Raw genomic sequence first — 24,180 nt, 5'->3', positions numbered from 1 at the left:
GTTCTTTCTTTTCCTTTACCTCCCTGTTTCCTTTCCATTATCCTGGTTCCTGTAGTTATGTCTGGATACATACTCACTTATCAGGGTTTGCTTCTAGGATCCACATATGAGGGAGAACATATGTAGATTTTTTCTGAATCTCTGTTACTTCACTTAGTACAACACTTTCTAGTCCCATCCATTTACCTGCAAATTTCATGATTTCATCTTTCTTTACTGCTGAGTAAAACACCATTGAATAAATGAACCACATTTTCATTATCCACTTTTCAATTGAGGGACACTTAGGTTGATTCGATCCCTTAGATATTGTGAAAAGAGCAGCAACAAACATGGATGTACAAGTGTCTCTGCAATAGGATGAGTTCCTTGGGTGTAAGACAAGGAGTGGTATAACTGGATCAAATGGTAGGTTCATTTGTAGTTTTTTAAGAGTTCTCCATACTACTTTCCATAGGTGTTGCACAAGTTTGCAGTCCCACCAGCAGTGGGTGGATGAGTGTTCCCCTTTCCCCACATCCTCTCCAACATTTGGTATCATTTGTTTTCTTGATCACAGCCAGTCTGATTGGAGTAAGATGAAATCTTAAAGTGGTTTTAATTTGCATTTCCCTAATTATTAGTGATGTTGAACATCTTTTAAGATGTTTCATAGCCATCTTTACTTCTTCTTTTGAGAACTCTGTTTAGCTCCTTAGGCCATCTTTTAACTGGGTTGCTTCTTGTCTTGATTCTCTGTTTTTTGAGTTCATTACATATTCTGGATAGTAAACCTCTGTCAGATGCCTCACTGGTGAAGATTTTCTCCCATTCTGTGGGTTTTCTGTTCGCTTCCCTGGTTGCCTCCTTTGATGTACAGAAGCTTTTTAGTTTAATATGGTCCCGTTTGATAAGTCTTGCCCTTGTTTCCTGAGCAATTGATGTCTGGTATAGAAAATCTTTCCCTACACCTATTATCTTTTAGGTTTTTGCCAATGTTTTCTTCTAACAGTATCAGAGTTTCAGGTTTTACATTGAGGCCTTTGATCCTTTTGGAAATGACTTTGCTATAATAGACATTTTGGCTGGGTGTTGTAATCTGGGTTGGCATCTGTGGTCATTTAAACCTGGGCATACCAAAGAGTCCAGGCTCTTCTGGCTTTCATAGTCTGCACTGAAAAGTCAGCTGTAATCCTAATGGGTTTTCCTTTATATGTGACTTGTTGTTTCTCTTTTGCAGCTTTCAGAATTTTCTCTTTGTTTTGTGCATGTAGTGTTTTTACTGTGCTGTGGAGAGTTTCTTTTCTGGTCCTGTCTGTTTGGTGTTCTATATATCTTGTATTTGTATGGGCATGTCTTTCTCTAATTTTGGGAAATTTTCCTCCATGATTCCACTGAAGATTTGGTCCATGCCATTATCTTGGGATTCTTCTCCTTCTTGTATGCCTATGATTCATAAGTTTGGTCTTTTTATAGTGTCACACAATTCCTGCATATTCCATTCTTGTGATTTCTTAAATTTTTCATAATCTTTTCTTGAGTGGTCTAGTTTGTCCACTTTATCTTCCAGTCTTGATACTCTGTTTTCCATTTCATTCATCTTATTGGTGAGGCCTTCTCCTGTTGTTTCTAATTGGCTTAATGAGTGTTTCACTACCTTCTTCATTTCAGCCTGCATAGTCTTCAATATTTCTAACTCTTCTGAATTCATTCAGAAGTTTATCCCTGTCTTCCTTCAGTTCTTTGATTTCTTTGTGTGTTTTTTAAATTCACTGAATTCTTTTATCATGTTTATAATTGTTCTTTTGAGTTCCATGTCCTGTATTATCTCTAGGGGGTTCTCATTGTACTCCTCTAGAGGACTATTGGTACTTGGTGGGGATATGTTATTTTGATTTTTCATGCTATTATTTTTTCTCTGTGATTTTGACGTGAATTTCTTTTGTAGTCTCTGATTCTTGTGTGAGACTCAGGTCTTCAAGTTTAGGTCTGCTTCTCTTTGTGAACTTTATGTGTTCTGTGGTTTACTTTTGGGGCATGAAAAGCTGGTTTGTTTAAGCTTCTGGTTCTCGCTTTTGATTTTATATTGGAGTGGCCAGATTGCTTTTGTCTTCAGGAGTTCCCCCAGAGGCCCAAGTCAGATGAGGAACTGATGCTCTCAGTCTTTCTCCTAAGGTCTGGATCCCTCCAGGAACAATCTTGCCCTCAGGAATTTGGGGGTTGGACTGGCCTGGGATCCAGGCCAAGAAATATGCTGGTCTAGGGCAGCTGGTGGCTGTGCCACCCACCCAAAGATGCAATGGAAGATGGGGGCAGGAGTCTGCCCCAAGGTCCCTGGGGACTGCACTAAGGAGCTGTGTTGGTCTGGATGCAAAGGACCAGGAAGCAGAAAGGTCAGCTCCAGTGTCCAGAAAAGAATCTGTAGGGTTGTGCAGACCCAGGGAGACAGAGGGAAGTGAGGGTCGGGCCAGGCCCAGAGTACCCCTGGAGAAGTTACTGAGTTGGTCTGGATGCAAAGGATCAGGAAGCAGTGGTGATTCCCCCGTGATTGGGTGCCAAGACAAGGAATGGGACAAGACCCAGGCTAGGAGGAGACACCAGCAGTGGAGATGGGAAGGTGAGTGAGGCTGGGGGAGTCAAGGTACAGAGGGCATGATCGACTTACCCTGGAGAGAGGCCTGAGGGTCAGAGAGAGGCCTCCAGTTAGTGCAGACCCAGGGAGACAGAGGGAGGTAAGGGGAGGGCCAGGCCCAGAGTGCTCCTGGGGACCTGAGAAGGAACTGAGTTGCTCTGGTTGCAAAGGATCAGGAAGCAGTGGTGGTTCTCCAGGTGTCTGAGGCACCAAGGCAAGGAATGGAACAGAACCCAGGCTAGGAGGAGAGACTGGCGGGGGAGATGGGAGGGTGAGTGAGGCTGGGGAAGCCAAGGTGCGGAGGGCAAGATCGACTTACCCTGGAGAGAGAGGGCAAATATTTTTATGTTTCATGCTGAGCTAGTAGACAAAGTATTTAATCCCAGCACTTGAGAGGCAGAGGCAGATGAATCTCACTGAGTTCAAGGCCAGCTTGGTCTACACAGCAAGTTCCAGGGCAGCTGGGACTACAGCTTTGTGTGTGTGTGTGTGTGTAGGTCTGAGGACAACTTGTAGGAAATGGTTCATGAAACTGACGGTGGGTGGTTGGTGCATCCAGGTCTCTGAGGAGACCAACCATGTGGGGTTGGATGAGTGCCAGTTAGCTTTTTGTTGCTGTGATAAACACCATGACCAAAAAGGCTTATCTCAGTTTACAGGTTACAGTTCATTAAAGCCAGGGCAGGAGCCCAGACAGGAACCTGGAGGCAGGGAGTGAAGCAGAGACCACAGAGGAACACTGCCTGCGGTTTATTCTCTGGCCTATGCTCAGCCTACTTTCTTATACAACCCAGGCCCAGGGCTGGAAGCAACCACAGTGGGCTAGGTCCTTTCACATCACTCAACAGTCAAGAAAAATGCCTCATAGACATGCCCACCGGCCAATCCAGTAGAAGAAATTTGTCAATTGAGGTTCCCTCTTTCCAGGTGTATCAAGTTGACAACCAAAGGCACCCATGACATCACAGAGGGTGGATACTCCCGGGCTACTTACTGCCTAAAGAACTCTAATCGAAATGATAGAAATGAGGTCTTGGGATGTGTTTCCTATTTCACTTCATTCATTGTTCCCGGGCACAGTCACTGGAATGAAGTTTCTGAAGAGATGATGTTTCTGAGCAAAACAAACTAGAAATTGCTATCTAGTGGTCCTCCTGTACTCTCCAGGTAGAGAACAAATCGACACACCCCTTCCATCAAGCAGTTCTCTGCCTAAGCCCATCTGAATTGTTGCCATGTTCACAGGCATCTACAGCAGCAATATTTTATAGGACAGAGTCAACCAAGAAGGGCCAGGGGCTATCACCAAAACACCCATTTAGGAGAATACCTTATGGACTCTTTGAACACGTTAGTCCTTGAAAATACTTAAAGCAAGATGAATTCATGTTCCTACTCCTGTACCGTTGTGCGATAGCAAGGGGGTGAGGCCGCAGGAACTAGCCTAGCTCCAAGGTCTTGTAAGCAACACTCAATTTGACGGTCTTTACACAAAATGATTGTGTGTTATGGTTAACTGATTATGACCTCTCTGAAAGGCAAACATGTCACAGACAGAGCTGTCTGCATTGGTGGTCACAGAGAATTCTGCACAGATGTGTGAACACTTTGATTTGGGAAAGAGCATGTTACACAGAAACGGATCACCTGAGAGTAGAGGGTGCTAGAAACTCCTAAACATCTTAACTAAAGCTTATGTGTGCTCTCGTGACCACCTGTCCTGTGATCTTTGGAATTAATTGTCCACAGGGTGAGACTAAGGTACTCCAGCAGGAATTCCATGTGCCTACTCCTACTCCTTACAGCTGCCAGAACGGAGAATTTGGCTGTAAAGCTGGGGCAGAACTGAACCTAATAGAGTTTCTTGAGTTGAGGATAAAAAGAAACAAGTCTTTCTGCAGCCGATTTTAAGAACCTTCTTTATCTCGTGTCAACTCAGTCACTAGCTGTGAGAAGAAGAAAGAGGAAAAAGACTGGGAGAGACCATGGGCTGCTTTTCCACTGGAGACTTTTCTAGTCAGTCTCCCTCCTTCCCTGAGGCTGAATTCTCTGGGTCTCAACTGTCCTTGTGGTTGGCTTCCTCAGTCCCAGCACTCAGCAACATGTGCTTGTGCAAGCGTCTATCTGTCTGGTCATTAGCTTGGATACTTCTCAGGGGCAGGAAAACTCACTGTCAGTCTCCAGCAGTTTGGCTTTCAGCTGCTGCTTCACATGTGAACTCCACTGAAACAGCAGTACCAAACCCACTGAAGTATAAAGCAACACCCCAAGTGTTTTCATTATGATTGCCAAACTTCCGGTGAAATATAGTCAGGCCGAAGCAATAGATACTTAAAAAAAAGAATTTTATATGCACATATATTACAAAATTTAGAAAACACTCATTCTAAAAGTGAAGCTTTTAAAATTGTACTATATAAATATAGTGAATGTTTATATTTTGTTTTATTTTCTTTGTGCTTTTTATGTGATTAAGGACTTTTGTGAGTTGATGTTTAATAACTATACATACACTTTTCCATCTAATATTCAATTAAAACATTTACCATGTCATCAAATACTCTTTAGAATTATCTGCCTAATTATTTTTCTTTCTTTTTAAAAACTTATTGATTCAAGAATTTCATACAATGTATTTTGATCATATTCAGAAACCCCCCATCACCATACTCACTAAGTCCCCAACTCCGCACCCCACCCCAACTTCATGTCCTGTTTTAGTGAAAAAGTCCATTCATCTTACACAACATATCTGAACTGGGTGCCAGAGAAATCATACCTCATCAGATGTCAGTGATCTATAATTCTTATAGACAGGTGTGCCGAAGTAAGGGCCCACTCCCTTTCCTTTTTATGTGGTTTTGGGTCAGAATACGCCCAGGTTTTTGGAATGGAATTTTCATGCTCGTTTTCTGTTTCTTTTACACACTACTTAGGATTGTCAAGTAGGGATTTCTCTCTTCCTTAGTGATCAGATATTTGTTTTCATCATCAAAATCAGCTATTTGCAGCCTGAGTACATGCAAGTTGGTCTTTGGCTGTTTCCAGGCCTCTCTTAGCAATCAATCCACTATATCCCGAGGTGTTCTCCAATGGGTTGATTGCCTACAGGGTTTTACTGTGCGTAGAAGCAGAAGCTAGGTCCTCACAGCAGGCAGCAGCTGGCTTGTAGGCCTCCAACTTGAGAGTCTCTGAGTGGTAGTTGGGATGTTCCACAGCTTCACACAACAGCTTTATACCAGTGCCCTCCAGTTTATTTTCTGAAGTTTGCAGACTTCTCAGGCTCCTATTGCCACAGAGCACTGCAACTAAGTCTTGATAGCCTCTGGGTGATGATGGCAGGGCAGACCATGTGTGTGCTGTGCAGTGGCAGGTCTCAGGCCCAGCCTCCAGCAAGAGATGTGCACTGGGGTGGAGCATGGTGGGGTGGGCTCAACCACCTCCTGGACCCCTTGCTGGAGCTCAGTTGCTAGGAGTCCTGGAGGAGCCAGTTGGCCCTCTTGGTGTCTGCTGTCCTTGCATCTTCCTCCTAGTAAGTGATGAAACATCTTCTTACTGGAGTCATGCTCTAAGTCCTTGCATGGAGAGTCACCACTGCCAGTGCTCTGTGGCCCACAGCTGTGCTACTCTCATCTAGGCTTTCTAGTTATTGTCTTTCCTACTTGCTGTGTCCTGAGTTCTGAATCCTGGAATCAATATATGCATGCCCAAGGTCAGGGAAAATATTCACCCTGGGTGACAAAGCTACTCACATGGACCAGCACACATATTCAGTCTCTTGGAAGCCAGTACCCCAAGTTCTGGGGTGGACTGCCTGGAGCAGGCCTCATACTGCTGCTGTCTCACCAGGTTCTGAAAAAAAGGAAGGGGCCCAGAGTCATGTTTTAAGCCCTTGTGCTGTGAGCTGCCGCCACCAACACCTTTGGCCCCCGTAGCCATACTGACACCATTTTACTCCCCAATTATGTCCTTTCTTACTTGACAATTCCTGAGTTGAGAATTTTGAGATCAATATAGAAGCATCTACAGTCAGAAAAATACTCATCTTGTGTGATAAAGTTCCTCACATGGTCCAGCACATGCACTCAGTCTCTTGGGAGCAGGAGCACCCCAGGACCTCAGTCAAACCTAATTCCATTCAATTATTTTTCTAATATTCAAAGTTAGGTTTCTTCAAGTATTTGCTTTTATGCTAACATGAATTATTTCTCCGTATAAATCCTTATTTATATTTCCTTTAGATTACCCATCAGTGTATTTATTAATTTTTGTGTGCACTAGGTGTTTTCGGGAATCTTTGTATCATTTTATCTTTCCCACCAATATACTCTTGTCAGCACTATTATTCCTAAAAAGGGACAACTTGAAGAATGTATTGTTTCTTGTCTTATTATCTCTGTTAATAACATGAATAGTTTAGTTCATAAATTATTCATCATTTATAGCCATTCTGCCAATTTTCTGTTCACTTGCCTATTTTCAAAATTCTACCCTCTTGATGTTGTGCGTTTCTATGTGACAAATAGTAAATGCATGTCATTGGTGTCAGTGGGGTCTGAGTTTGAGTTGTTGTAGTATTCCGAGGGCTTCATATTTTATATAGGTAACTTTAACATTTTCTAACATACTCTATTTGTTCTATGTTTAGAAAGCATTTATCTACTTGGAGATCAGTTGAACAATTGCCAATTTACATCTATTTTCTATTTTTTAAAAATAAATTTATTTTCATCGATGGTACTTTAAAAGAGTCAGAGAACTGTCCCTCTAAAGGGAAATTTTCAGGTAGTGACACTGTACCTCTTCCACAGTCCCACAGTTGCAGCTTGGGGACTATGTGGTGTTCCCTGCATCAGACCCACCTACACTTTCTGGGACCTAGCTCCTGAACCAGGCCTGCCTTCACTTACTGGAAACTAAACTGCAGATAGTGGGACCAGTCTCCTGGCCCAGACCTGCCTATAGTCTCCAGGAATTTTGCTCCATGCGCCCAGCCCACAATGCCCCCTTCAAGAAGCCGTCCAGGCTTCCCTTGCTTAGGCTCAGCAATGATGCTAGAAGATTGCCTGCATTAGCTCAATAAAGGAAAATGTGAGAGAGAGGGGGGGAGGGAGGGGGAGAGAGAGAGAGAGAGAGAGCAATCTACAAACAACTTTGGATATACAAGTCCCAATGCCGAAACAGAAACAACATGAAAACTAAGAGAACATGTCTCTTCATCAAATCACTAAGTTCTAGCTTGCTTTTATGTTGTGATAAGCACCACGTCAAAAATCAACAGGGAAATGGTTTATTTCATCTTACATTTCCAGATCACAGTCCATCACTGAGGGAAGCCAAGGCAGGAACCTGCAGGCAGAAACTGCCACAGAGATTGGGCAGGAATGCTGCCTATCGGCTTGCCCTTGCAGCTCAGTTACCTTTTTTCCAGTCCAGGATGAGCTGCCATGCCCATGGTGGGCTGGGCCCTCCCACAGTCAGAAATCCCCCAATCAAAAAAATGTCCACAGACATGACCACAGACTAATATGATGGAGGAAATTCTTCAGTTGAGGGCCCCTATTCCCAATGTACCAAGTTGACTGCCAAGATTGCCCATTATCATACACTAATCCCAAAATAATGAAAAGGAACCAGGGAGGTAAAGGGAAAGAGGAACAGTAGGAAACAGTTACTAAGGGCAAAATGTATAAAAATGAAGACATTTAAATGGTAGGGGAAGGGAAGGTTATACAAGGAACGTTGGGGATAAAGAAAAAGAAGGTGCTCAAGAGAGGTGGAACCATAGGAGACCATAGGAGACTGGTATTATTAAGGGAGAAGTGGGGAAAATGGGGGCACTTTAAATGGGGAAACCATAGTGAAAAGGTTAGACAGGGAGAGAGGGGAGAGAGAGAGAGAGAGAGAGAGAGAGAGAGAGAGAGAGATAAATAATGACTAGTTAGTTTTAAAAAGCCAGAGGGAATTATATTAGTCCAACAAGCTAATGACAAATTACACATACAATATCTCTACATGAGTCCATGTTTATAGCTAAAGGCTACATAACAAGAAACAGTGCCAGATAGGAGAAACCTTTCTTTGAATTGTTGCCCAGGGTGGTCCAAGAGACTCCCAAAATTACTCAGGCTATTGTCAGAGCCCTTGATGATCTCCCAGAACTTGAAGGTAAGACCCTACTGCTGAAGACATAACATACTTCAGACACAGGATTTGGAGCAATGGAGCTGGAGCTGACCTGAAACCACTTCCCCTGAAGTCTAGCTCTCATAGCTTTGGAGAGCACTATGAAGGTACCAAGGGAAAACATCAATTGATGGTCCAACACCAGCTTCAAGAACAAATAACCACGTCAATGACCAGCGCAGCATATGATATTGGCGCAGTAGTGGCACTTTTATCTTGGGGGTAATCAGCAGCTACCTAATTGGACTAAAAGCCCACTCAATGGGAAGAAACTCAAGTGTGGTACTGTAAACATAACCAAATACACATGACTGGAGAGGTCATAGATCTTAGAGAGAACCCCAAGGCTGCTACACCCCTAATGTTATTTCTTACTATGTACAAAATATGTATCCTTAAATTTATAGACAAATATAGCAGGCACCACTCATCAATGAAGCTTCTTTTGCATCAGATGTAGACTATTACCAAGAATCACAATGGGTCACACAGAGACATTGTCTATGACTTTCCCAAGCCTAAGTGACACATCTACAATGCTACCTCTACACCTAAGGCCCATGCAACATAGAACAGGGATAAAGAAGACACTAATGATTTTCTCAATTCTTATAAATGAAGCTCTCTCATGCAACAGAGAGCCAGAAATGTAAAAGGTCACAAATGGCCAAAGTGTAGACTCTATAGAATGCTGGTCCTTGGACAGGATTCCTATATCAAACTTCACCCACCCAGGGTTCAGAGAGAATTGCGGGTGAGAGGGTTGGGGATGAAAATTGTAAGAACCAAGGAGGAGGTGGACGACTATATGGAAATAGAGTCCTACAAGCTCCTGGGACCCTGCTTATATGAACCTAGAGCAATGGTGTCAGCATGCATAAGTCCCATATAAACTCAAGCAGACAAAAATTCAGCATAGAACTGGGGAAATAGACAGCAGACCCAAATTATAGCTGAAGAAATATTGGCAACTCATTACTGCTTGGTGAGGAAGACCTGATCTTCCTAAAGAGAGGGTCTCTAGATAGGCTGACTAGACTTCACTAGATGAACTTGCACTAAGGACTGTCTGGAGACACTAACTTGACACAATAGGCCTTAACACAAATGACAGAATGTATGAATTGCAGCTGAGGGTGCTATGGGAGGGAGCCAGTGGAGAAGGGGGTACAAAAATGATTAAGATTGATTGAGATGTTCTGTCGGAAACACAAAAAAATTCAATAAAACAAAATGAAAAATAAATGGGACCCAATGAAAATGACCTGGAAGAACTTCAAGACAAAGATTTCAAAAGAATGATTATAGCTGGCCCATGAGCATGCACGCCCCGCCGGCCTCTCTCCTGGGTAAGTCAATCACACCCTCTGTGCCTTGATTCCTGCAGCCTCATTCACCCTCCCATCTTCCCCAGCCATCTCTCCTCCTAGCCTGGGTGCTTGGTGCCCCAGACACTGGGGGAACCACCACTGCTTCCTGATTCTTTGTATCCAGACCAACCCAGATACTCAGTGCAATACCCGGGAGCCCTTGGGGCCTCTTCCCACACCCATCTCCCTTTGCACCTCTCAGTGTGATGGTCACCAGCTGCCCTAGACCAGCATCTTTCCTGGGACCTGCTCCCAGGCCAGTCCAACCCCCAAATTCCTGAGGCCAAATCTTTCCTGGAGGGACCCAGACCTTAGAAGAAAGCCTGAGAGCATCTGATCCTCACCTGACTTGGGCCTCTGTGGAACTCCTGAAGACAAAAGCAACCTGGCCACTCCAATATAAAACCAAAAGAGAGAACCAGAAGCTAAGATAAGCCAGGTTTTCTTTCCCAAAAAGTAAACCACAAAGGCATATAAACTTTACAAAAAGAAGCAGACCTAAACTTGAAGGCTTGAGTCTCACACAAGAATCAGAAACTACAAAAGAAATTAACATTTCAAAATCATGGACAAAAATATAATAACATGAAAAACCAAAATACAGGATGCCTCCTCCAGAGTTCTTGGTCAGAGGTGTCCTGGATACCTCCAAAACAGTGTAAGCTATTAGCATTACTAATGCATGCCCACAAGAACTTGAAAGTGAGACTCTGTTGCTGAAGGCAGCACACACTTTGTTCACATGACATGGAGAAGACAAGTTGGTAGTGAGAAAGATGCTTCCTTCATGCCACCTACCTTTCATTGTATCGGAAGGTTCTACACAGGTTACTTGAGTAAAAATGTCATCACTAGTCTTATCCATCTATAAGCCATGTGAACTGCATTAATGCCAGGAATGGTGAGATGTGCCCATTAGTGAAATAGTGGCATGAATAGTATGATAGTAAGCAACAATTTTTGATTGGATTTAAGTCATACAGGAGAAAAAATACATGCCTGGTATTGTAAACATGGCCAAGCATAAAAAGACCAAAATTACGAATCATAGGCATACAGGAAGGAGAAGAATCCTGAGATCATGGCATGGACCAGATCTTCAACAGAATCATAGAAGAAAATTTCCCAAAATTAAAGAAAGACATGCTCATACAAATCCAAGAAGAATGTAAAACACCGAACAGACAGGAACAGAAAAGAAATTCTCCACAGCACATCATAGTAAAAACACTAAAGATACAGAACAAAGAGACTGTACTGAAAGCTGCAAAAGAGAAACAACAAGTCACATACAAAGGAAAACCCATTAGAATCACAGCTGACTTTTCAGTGCAAACTATGAAAGCCAGAAGAGACTGGACCAAAGTATTCCCAGTTTTAAATGACCACAGATGCCAACCCTGATTACTATACCAAGCCAAAATGTCTATTGGAAAGAAAAATCTTCCATGACATATAGGCTGAAGGAATTCATGCCCACAAAACCAGCTCTTCAGAGAGTTCTGGAGGCACTGCAAAGAGCAGAAGAAAGGAATGACTATACCCAAGGGGTTGCACAAAGAAATTCAATGAAGGTGTAATGGTGGAAAAGTACAGCTAGATCAAGAATGTAAACAGAAATAAAAATGACAGGGTTCAATACATATCTTTCATTAAAACCTTTAAATATTAATGGACTAAACTCCACAGTCAAAAGACACAGACTAGGTGAATGGATTAAGAAACAAAACCCATGTTTTGTTGTCTGCAAGAAACTCATCTCTCTTTCAAAGACAGGCACTATCTTAAGGTGAAAGGATGGGAAAAAATATGCCAAGCAAATGGTACTAAGAGAAAAGTAGGCATTGCAATTCTAATATCTGACAAAATAGACTTTAACTAAAACTAATCAGAAGAATTGAAGAGGGCTAGTTCATTCTTGTCAGAGGAACAATAGACCAAGAGGTATTACAATCACGAACATATATTCACCAAACTCTGGTGCACCCAACTTCATAAAAACAAAAAAACAAGACTTTAAGACCCAGATTAATCCCAAATCATTAATAGTAGGGGACTTCAATACCCCACTGTCTCCATTAGATAGGTCATGAATAAAGTTTACAATCAACACCAAAAGAGATCCTAGTAACTATATGAACACATGGAGGTTAAACAACACACTCCTGAATGATGAATGGGTCAATTAAGAAAGAAATAAAAGTATTCCTGGAACTAAATGAAAAGGAAAATACAACACATCAAGACCTCTGGGACATGCTGATAGTGGTCCTTATAGGGAAGTTTATAGCTCTAAGTTCCTAATCAAAAAATTGGAAAGAACACAAATAACATTGCAACTCAAGACACTTAAAGAGCAACAACAAATGAAACTAAACCCAGCAGACAAGAAGAAATAACAAAAATCAGGGCAGAAATTAATGAAATTGAAACAAAGAAAACAATACAAAGAATGAATCTAAGAGTGAGCTGGCTCTTTGAAAAGATAAACAAGGTTGACAGACCACCACAAGAGACACAAGATACAGAACATTATAAGGGAATACTTTAAAAACCTATATGCTACTCAATTTGAAAAGAAATTTAAAAGAAATGGACAGCTATCGAAAGGCATGGGAACCACCAAAACTAAACCAAGAAGAGATTAACAGCTTAAATAGGCCCATAACACAAAATAAATTGAAACAGTAATACAAAACCTCCTGACTAAAAATGCCTAGGATCAGATGGGTTTACAGCAGAATTCTATCAGATATTTAAAGCAGATCTGCATCCAATACTACTTAATTTATTCAAAAAGAAAGAAATGGAGGGAGAACTTCCAAATTCCTTCTATGAAGCCAGCATCACTCTAATACCAAAGCCAGGTAAAGATACGACCAAAAAAGAAAACTATAGACCCATATCCTTAATGAACATAGATGCAAAAATTCTCAACAGGATACTTGCAAACCGCATACAGACACACATCAAAAAAATCATCCACCACAATCAAGCCTTATCCCAGATATGCAGGGATGGTTTAATATAAGTAAGTCAATAAATGTCATAAATCATATAAATAGGCTCAAAGACAGGAATCACAGGGTCATTTCAATAGGTACAGAGAAGGCCTTTGACAAAATCAACATGAATTTATATTCAAAGTCCTAGAGGGAATTGGACTGGAAGAAACATACCTGAACATAATTAAAGCCATATATAACAAACCCACAGCCAACTTCATTCTAAATGGAGATAAACTGGAAGCATTCCTATTGAAATCAGGACCCAGACAAGGCTGTCCACTAACTCCCTTTCTCTTTAACATAGTGCTTGAAACTCTTGTAAGAGCCATAAGACAAGAGCAGGAAATTAAAGGAGGAACAACTGGAAAAGAAGAGATCAAATTATTCCTTTTCGTAGATGATATAATATTATATATCAGAGATGCCAAAAATTCTTTTAGTAAACTCCTAGAAATTATTAACACATTCAGTAAAGTGACAGGTTACAAAATTAACCCACAAAAGTCTGTAGCATTTCTATATACTAATAACAAAAAATCAGAGAAAGAGCACATGGAAACACTCCCCTTCACAATAGCTGCAAAAAAAAAAAAATAGAATAACCCTGACCAAAGACATTAAAGACATCTACAATGAAATTTTTAATCTTTAAAGAGAGAGATTGAGGAAAATATCAGAAAGTGGAAGGACTTATGCTCATGGATTAGAAGAATTAATAATGTGAAAATGACCATGCTACCAAAAGTCATTTATAGATTCAATGCAATGCCTATAAAAATCCCCATGACATTTTTCACAGAATTGGAAAAAAACATTCTAAGATTCATATGGAAGCACAAAAGTCCTCAGATAGCCAAAGCAACCCTGAGCTCCAAGACCAATGCCAGGGGGATTACTATACCAGATTTTAAGCTGTATTACAGAGCTATAGTCATAAAAACAACATGGTACTGGCACAAAAATAGACCCATAGATCAACGGAACAAAATTGAAGACCCAAATATGAGTACATGCAATTTCAGCCACCTGATATTTGACCGGGGGCCAAGAATATTCACCGGAGGAAAGATACCATGTTCCGCAAATGGTGCTGGCAAAACTGGATCTCCACCTGTAGAAGAATGAAATTAAACCCCTATCTTTCACCTTGCACAAAAGTCATTTACAAAAGGATCAAAGGCCTCAATGTAAAGCCTGAAACTCTGAAACTGTTAGAAGAAAACATCGGCAGAAACCTAAAAGATATAGGTGTAGGAAAGAATTTTCTATACCGGTCATCAATTGCTCAGGAAACAAGGTCAAGAATCAACAAATGGGACCTCATTAAACTAAAAGCTTCTGTACATCAAAGCAGGCAACCAGGGAAGTGAACAGAAAACCCACAGAATGGGAGAAAATCTTCACCAGTGAGGCATCTGACAGAGGTTTAACATCCAGAATATATAATGAACTCAAAAAACAGAGAATCAGGACAAGAAGGAATCCAATTAAAAGATGGACTAAGGAGCTGAACAGAGAGTTCTCAAAAAAGTAAAGATGGCTAAGAAGCATTTTAAATGATGTTCAACATCACTAACAATTAGGGAAATGCACATTAAAACCACTTTAAGATTTCATCTTACCCCAGTCAGACTGGCTAAGATCAAGAGAACAAATGATACCAAATGTTGGAGAGGATGTGGGGAAAGGGGAACACTCATCCACTGCTGGTGGGGCTGCAAACTTGTTCACCCCCTATGGAAAGCAGTATGGAGAACTTAAAAAACTACAAATGAACCTACCATTTGACCCAGTTATACCACTCCTTGGCATATACCCAAAGAACTCATCCTATTGCAGAGACAATTGTACATCCATGTTTGTTGCTGCTCTTTTCACAATAGCTAAGAGACACAAGCAACGTAAGTGTCCCTCAATTGATGGGTGGATAATGAAAATGTGGTTCATTTATACGATGGAGTTTTACTCAGCAGTGAAGAAAGATGAAATCATGAAATTTGCAGGTAAATGGATGGCACTCGAAGCTGTTATACTAAATGAAGTAACACAGACTCAGAAAAACAAAACTAAACAACAACAAAAAACCCACCTTGTATGTTCTCCCTCATATGTGGATCCTAGAACCCAATTCTGATAAGGAAGTATGTATCCAGACATAACTACAGGAACCAGGATAATGGAAAGTAACCAGGGAGGTAAAGAAAAAGAAAGAACCTGAAAGAGAACAACAGTATGAAACAGGCTTTAATAAAGGAGATACGGATAAAAATTGGGTAAGATTAAGGGAGGGGGGAGGGAAGGGTATACAAGGCACCTAGGGGATAAAGGGAAAGAAGGAGCTCAAGAAAGGTAGGACCATAGGAGAAGGATATTATTAAGGGAGAAATGGAAAAATGGGGGCACCTTAATTAGGGAAATCATGATTGAGGGGTTAGACAATTCAAGAGATAAATGATGCCTAGCTAGTTTTAAAAACCAGAGGGAACCATATTAGTCCAACAACCTACTGAAAAATTATACATACCAGATCAAGAAATATATGTCTAGGTATGATTTATCTGAGAACAATTGGTCTTTGCCAGACTGGTGGAAGTAACCTTTATGGATGTTTAACAGACATGCTTTGAGGCCTATAATAATTTGGACAGAGGGACATAAAGGACAGTTTTTGCTCCTTGCCCTCCTAGGTTGACTAGTTCCAGGGGATTATAAGTATCTCCCACAATGTCCTGTAATTGTGGTGGGTCACTTGTCCTCTTGATCAAGGAGGCCAAGGAGACCCCAGAAATGGACTTGAACCAGTGTCCAGTCTACAAAGGGGAGTGTCAACACAGAGGAGTCATTTCCTCCATGCTCCTAAGTGAAGCCAGCCATAGTTGTGTAGGACCTTTGACTTATCTTCACATAGGCAGAACTGGTAAAAGAAAGGAGCCAGGGGCTCCACCCAAGCCCATGTGATCCCTGAGGAACAGTCCTCAAATGACCTTAGAATAAAAATAAATTGGTTTATCTGGGCCAACTGTATGGCCTTAAACACCCAAAAGGAAAGCATATCCAAAGATTAAAGGGGCCAATATAATTTTTTAAGAGTCCCTATGTGTAGCTAAAGGCTACATAACAAGTAAGAATGCCAGATAGAAGATACCTTCTTTTGAGTTGTTGGCCAAAGGGACTCCCAGATAGTAACCCAGCATAGAACTGGGAAAATGAACAGCAGACCCCAATCTTATCTAAAGGAATATTGACAACTGATTGCTGCTAGGGGATGAACAGCTGACCTTCCTAAGACAAAGACCTCTAGATAGGCTGATTAGATTAATAAGATGGACAAGTAGTGGGGAACGGCTGGTGGGGGGGGGATGACAACACAGCAGATGGTAGTAGGGATAACAGAGTATAAGGGCTCTAATCAGGGGAGGGAAGCTATGGGAGGATACCGTTTGGGAAGTGGGTGTATAGTTGAATAGGATGGTTTCTGATGTTCTGTGTGATACACATACAAAACTAAAGCAACAAATTTAAAAAAGTATTATATTTAAGGAGGAAGCATAAAAATTTATGTCATGTTAATTTTTAGAGGTGCTAGACATTACCATTGAAATCTACCCAATGACTTTATAGACATACACAGGTGCCAAAGATCTGAGTGCAACCAATTACGGCTATAATAATCAGATACATACGGATTAGAGATGCCTGCACCAACATCTCAGTGTTAGCAGCAAAAACAATGAGTTTTTCTGTAAGAAACAGTGTATTTTAAAATGGAATGGAGATCTGTTTTAAAGGTTAAAAACTCATTCAATTTCATGTCTTACAGGGCTTATACTGAGTTCAATATTATGTAACTGTATTAATTCAATAGCGAACCTAAAAATTTTATAGGCACTTTTGAAAGAGATGTATTTTTGCTCTGGAAACTGTTATTGAGCCTATTAAAGCTGTAATGATATGCTTCTTCTAAAAAAATAAAAAGTAATATTTAAAAAGTGTAGGAAACAGTATATTTTAAAATGAAATGGAGATCTTCTTTAAAGGGTAAATACTCATTCAGTTTTATATCTTACAGTGTTTTTACTGAGTTCAATACTGTATAACTGTATTAACTCAACAGTGAACCTGAAAATTTACAGCCACTTTTGAAAGAGATGTATCCTTGCTCTGGAAATTGTTATGGAATATGTCTGTAATGAAATGTAATGTTTCTTCTAATCATGTGGTTATTAAAAATAATTATAATAAAACAAAAAAAACAATATTTAAATAGCAACCATTGTGATTTTTGCTTTCTACTTGTCAAAATGGAGAGTGAGTTTACTCCCATGTGGTGTGTGTGTACATATGTGTGCATGTGTGTATGTAAATGTGTATGTGTGCATATATCTGTATGCTTTCATATGTATATATGTGTATACATTTAGGGTTTATATTGAGTACAATATTGTATAACTGTATTAATTCAACTGTGAACCTAAAAATTTATAGCCAATTTTGAAAGAGATGCATCTTGGCTCACGAAATTGTTATTGAATATGTCAATGGTGTTGTAATGAAATGCTTCTTCTAATTATGTGGTTATTAAATAAATAATTAAAAAATAATGATTATAAGTATGTTCAAGCTACTCAAAGAAAACATGGATATACTCCAAGAAAGCAAAGCAAAGACATGAATGAAATAGGAAAGCTAATCCAAGATATGAACATAGAATTCAACAAAGAAGAAAACCCAATGGTGGATTTTTAAATTTCTCCTTCAACTTTGATATATAGCTTTGCAGGCTGCAATCATCTGGATTAACAACTGTACTCTGTTACAACTTGGAGTATATATTTCCAGGTCCTATTGATTTTAATGGTTTCTGTTGTAATCAGGGTTTATTCTGATGGGTTGAATTCTATCAAGTGAGTTGATGTCTCTCTCCTGCAGTTTTCAGTATTCTTTATTCTGTGCTTCAAATGCTTTAACTATAATAACCTATAGAAAGTCTGTTTTCTGAGGCTACTTGGTGTCCTATAGCTATAGGCCTCTTTGACTTGGATGGGCATTTCTTTCTCTAGATTTGGGAAATTTTCTTCTAGTAAGCTCATAATCTGAAGATGAGGTCTTTTCTTGATGTCCCTGAACTCTTTCACATTTTATTCATTTTTTGAAGCTTATCATTTTCCTTCACTGAGTGATCCAATTCCTCTGCCTTGTTTTCCACCCCTGACTTCCTAGTTTCTATTTAATTCCCTTTATCAATGAAGTTTTCCATCTTATTTGGGAAATGCGAATTTGACTTGATGGCAGCTGGAGGCATGAAGGCGGATGGGTAATGAGGTATGGTGGACTGGGTAGAGAGGGATATAGTCAAAATACTTTGCATGAAAGTCTCAAAGAACTAATTACATAAATTGACTCAAGGACAGAAACCACATGATTATTTCATTAGATGGAGAAAATGCTGTTTACTAAATCCAACATCTCTGCATGACAAAAGTCCTAGAGAATTTAGGTATACATGGAACATACCTCAACATAATAAAGGCAATATACAAGAAGCCCACAGCCAATATCATGCTAAAGGGAGAAAAATTAGAAGCATTCCTGTCAAAATCAGGACTAATGCAAGAATCTCTACTCTCTAAACGTCGTGCTAAGAGACTTAGCTAGAGCAATGAGACAAGGGAAGGAAATAAAGGGAATACAAAAAGGAAAGAATCCAAAGCATATTTACATGTAGATGATATGATTGTATACATGAAAGACCCTAGGGACTCCACCAGAAAACTCTGAGAGCTGATAAACACTTTCTTCAAGTAGTATGACACAAAATTAAAAGAAAAAAACCCAGTGTCCTTCCCAAACATGAATAATGAACATACTGAGAAAGAAATTAGGGAAACAATCTCATTCACAATAGCCTCAAAAAATCAATCTTGTAATGCATCATTCCAAGGATGAGAAAGTCTTGTGCAATGTGAACTTTAAGACCTGGAGGAGAGAAATTGAAGATACCAAAAAGTAGATCCCCAGACACATGGATTGGAGGATTAATATTTTGAAAATAGGCATCCTACTGAAAGCAATCTATATGTTTAATGCAATCCACATTCAAATTCCAATATAATTCTTATCATAAAGTTAAAAAACAATCTCGAATTTCATCTGGAAACATAGAAGGACCAGGATAGTCAAAACAACTATGAAGAATAAAAACACTTCTAGCATTATGTTATCCCTGGTTTCAAATTATACTGCAGAACCACAGTGATAAAAATAACATGGCACTGGCATAAAAACAGACACACTGATCAGTAGGACAGAATTGAAGACCCAAATATAAATCTGCATTCTTACTACCACCTAATTTTAGATAAACATGCAAAAAATGCATGTTGGAGATAAAGCAGCATCTTCAATGGTACTTGTCAAATTATAAAGCTACATGTAGAAGAATGCAGCTAGATCTTTATCTCTCACATGCACAAACTTCCACTCCAATGGATCAAGGACCTCAGCATAAGAACTGATACCCTGAATCTGATGTAATAGAAAGTAAAGAATATACTTTTTCTTATATGCAGGGAAAAGACTTTTTCAATACAATCCTTATAGTACAAACATTAAGAATAACAACTGACAAATGGGACATCATGAAACTCAAAAGCTTCTGTACTGTGAAGGACACCGTCATCTTAGCAAAGAGGTAGCCCACATAATGGGAAAATTTTCATCAGTTGTTATAGCCAACAAGCGGTATCTAGAATGTAAAAAAAAAAGAAAAAAAAAACTCTAAAAAAAACTAAACACCATGAAAACAATGAAAATTTGGGGCATGGAGCTAAATATTGAATTCTCAAAGAAGAAATACAAACAGTTGAGAAATATTTTTAAAATGGTCAATACCTTTAGCTACCAGTAAAGTATAAATTAAAACTACTTTGAGAGTTTATGTTATCCCAATCAGAATGGCTAAGATTAAAAAGGGGCGCAACAAATGCTAGTTTATATGTAGGGAAATGAGAACACTTACTCACTGTTGGTGGGAGTGCAAACTGGTGCAGCTGCTATGGAAATCAATGCATAGTTCCCTCAAAATGCTAGCAATAGATTTACCATATGATCCAGCCGTACCACACTTGGGCATGTACCCAAAGGACTCTGTACCCTACTACAGAGATACATGCTCATCCATGTTTGCTTCTGCTCTATTCACAATAGCCAGGAAATGAAAATATCCTAGATTTTCTATTAACTGATGAATGAATAATGAAAATGTGGTTCATATACACAATGGAATATTATACAGTTGTAAAGAAAAATTATGAAATTTACAAGTAATAAAGGGGCTGAAACTAATCATTCTGAGGAGGTAACCTAGCCCTGTAAAGACAAATGTTGCATATTCTGTCTAATATGTGACTGCTAGATTAGAATCTTTAGATATGTGTATTTAAATAAGAGTACCTTTATAGTCTGGAAGCTAGTGCGAAGTCATGCGAGGGCATTTCAAGGGAATGGGGAGAGAATAAAGTGGTATAAGTGAGAAAATGAAATGATGGAACAGGAAGGCTGAAATGGTGGAGGAATGTGAGGGCAGGATTGAGGATGGAGGATATAAATGGGTAACTAGCACTAAAGGTCTTTGAAAATGACACATGCAAAGCTCACACTGTAGAAGCTTAAAGTGATTTGAAATGGAGTACCCTGTATCAGGAAAAGGCAATGACTTTCCCAGACACTACACAACGCCAAAATGAAAAAGAATAGGTTAACTCTTTTTGAGTTGTTGGTTAGTGGGGTCCCATAGTTCTCCCCAAGCATTATAGGCTATATTGTCATTATTATTGGTTATCACCTAGAATTTGATGGAAAGACTCTGTTGCTGAAGACCCAAAGTACCTGAGTCACAGGACATGGAAAAATCAATCTGATACAACCTTGGAGTTTCATCCCTACTGGTACTGGCTAGTTTTACTAGTGCTGGAATCCTCTATTTTCACTACTGGAGAAGGAACATCATCACAGTCTTACCCAGCAGGGGACCCTGTGATCTCTAACTACTGGCTTTGCAAGATATTATCTATGGCTACAATAGTGGTATAACTGTTATGGGAGTAACCAACCACTTTCTGCTTGGATTTAAAGCTTGTTCCACAGGATGGAACTCATGCCTGGTATTCTTATCTGGATCAAAACCTGGCAACACACTATGTCATAGGCCCTATGTGATAACCTACTACTATTATTCTTTGAAAGAGACATAGTATTAACCTCCTCCCTAATTTATTTTCTTTATTCACATTGACTAATTTCTCTCTCATTATTAGAGATGCCTCTTTATGCAGTAGATGGTAATTAATATAGAGTTCCACAATGGTAAACATGCAGAAAATAGGAGACTCTGGAGTGCTCAGCTCTAAATGAGACATGTATCTCACATCACTTTCCTCCAAGACTCTGGGATCACCAAAGAAGAAGAGGCAGAAAGATTTTTAAGAGTCAAGAGAGAATACATGTGTACAGTGAAACAGTATTTGCACATATGAATTCATAGTGGCTGTCACAGCATTCATGAGACCTGCACAAGATCAAGCCAGCCAAAATTCTAGCATGGGTCGGGGAAGGGCTCATGAAGTTACATCCCTGTCTGAGAATCTATTGGCAACTGATGATTGCTGGGGGAGAGAGAGAAAGTATTCTTTAGGAATGCAGTCCCTGAGAGGCTACCAAAATTTCAGTGGATGACCATACATCTACTGATGTATGCATGCAGGCATCACTAAATAGACTTGCTGAGTTAAAAAAAAAAAAGATGAGCACATGAAGGTGGGAGGGAAATATGGTGGTATGTGGATAGGGGAATTGGAGGTGAGTAAAAGGAGGTAGATTTGATCACACTATATGCATGCATGAATTTCTCAATTTTTAATAAAAACTATAATTTCCTTAAAGCCTTTAGATAAATCATCCATGTTCCCTAGTTTATAATGCTTTTTTAAAAATCTATTATGCTTTTCATTTATTTTCCTGAATTTAGGATGGTTTTAATGTTCTGTTAACCAGTTTATCCATTCATAAAACAATGGTTACAGCAGCATTCAGGTGATGAAGTCAGGAGGATTGAGGTCAGTGCCAATCTGGGGTTGATAGTGATAGTCACTCTAGTCTGGTCTACATCATGAGACCCTGTCTCAATAAACCTCTAAAATAATAGAAAGAAAATGAAGAGAGGAGGAAGAAGAGGAAAGAGACGTTATATTCCCTGGAACATTTGCATCCAAACAGTCAACTTTTCTTTTCAGGTCTATCCAAACACCTTCAGAGGTCAGGCAATTGATGTGAACATGATAACAACTAGATGTGAGTCAACAGGTAGAGCATCCCATAAGCGAGTTGGCAAAGCACTTACTTGACCTAAAGTCACGTATTCAAAAGCCAGAACTGGTTGTAATCTCAGTGGTAAGGAGATGCAGATAGGTAGATGCTTGGGGGCTCTCTAGCTTGCCAGGCTAATCTAGTTATCAAAATCCAGGCCAGTGGATGACCTTGTTTCAAAAAAAAATGGAGAACAGGGCTAGGGAGGTGGCTTCATACCTTCACTCACTCCCTGCAACCAGACTCTAATTTTTCTCAGTCCTTGGGAATAAGAAAAAGAAAGGTCCAAAAATCCACTTCATTTTAGTGGGTTGTGATTGTGTTTCTACCTCTGCTGTTTGTGTTGATTTATGCTCCTTCTTTGCTAATCCTGACAAGGAGCTGATGAGGTTTCTCACTGTGAACAGGACTGAGTGTCGATCTTTCATTGGGATCATGTACAAATTCTTTGCCTGGTCCTACGATGATTCTTTGGGGCTCAGCTCTCTGACATCTTGTCTAGCACAAACACTTCTGATTCCTCCAACTTAGAGCACACCCCTGGTGGTACAGTCACGTCCTCTCCAAGCTGGCTAGCATTCCTTTGCCTAGAGGAGCATGAGGCACTAGTACCAAGGACTCAAGGCTAGCTCCTTTTCTGATACCCCCGTGAGAGATTCACACATCTTCACCACAGGAAGAGTCTTGACTTTTCCACTGCCTCTCTTTTCTAGTCTGTATGATCTCTCTAATTCACAGGGACTCAGAACTTCTTAGCAGTCACTCTCCAAATACAAGGCCTTTTCCAGGCACTTAGAACCTTTATTACATCTCTGAATTTCTTCCTGCAGTCATGGTTTGAGGGGTGGGGAAGTGCTCTTTTTACAACCCTCTTCATACCAGCCAGTAACTTCTCCACTCTCTTTTCTCCTCACCATCTTCTTATAGAGGTGGTTAGGGTGGGTAAAGGCTCTGGGGACAGACCTGATCTTCTGTTTTTCACTACATCTTGTGAGGGAAATCAATCTCCACTGTCTCTCTTTGGAATGCTATTCTTAAGAATACTGTTCATCCACAGGTTTGAACTCTGTCTAGGTTGGTACAATCAACAAATTAGAAGAAAAGATTGAAGAGCTGCTGCCTCGATATGCCACCCAATGTGACTGCATGGAGAAAACCATGGGCTCACATCACTGCCATTATGGAGAAAACCATGGGCTCACATCAGTGCCATTATGGAGAAAACCATGGGATCACATCAGTGCCATTATGGAGAAAACTATGGGCTCACATCAGTGCCATTATGGAGAAAAATATGGGATCACATCAGTGCCAATATGGAGAAAAATATGGGATCACATCAGTGCCATTATGAAGAAAACCATGGGATCACATCAGTGCCAATATGGAGAAAACTATGGGCTCACATCAGTGCCATCCTGAGGCCCAGGTGGAATTCAAGCAGTAGAATTGTTCCTCTCTCTTTATCACTGCCTTAAAGAGTTTTGCTGGCTCCAGGAAAGGAATCTCTAAACAGACTTGGGGGTTCACTTGTACTTTAAGCACAAGGTTTGCATAGAGTGTAAGCAGCATTATGTTGGTAAACAGGCTTAACAACAAATAACCTACAAAAATCCTTAACCCAAGACCAAACCACTCTAAA

This window comes from Nannospalax galili, unplaced genomic scaffold, assembly GCF_000622305.1.
Source record: "Nannospalax galili isolate Female #2095 unplaced genomic scaffold, S.galili_v1.0 scaffold216, whole genome shotgun sequence".
In the NCBI taxonomy this organism is placed as follows: Eukaryota; Metazoa; Chordata; class Mammalia; order Rodentia; family Spalacidae; genus Nannospalax; species Nannospalax galili.
This window is presented reverse-complemented; position numbering follows the sequence as displayed.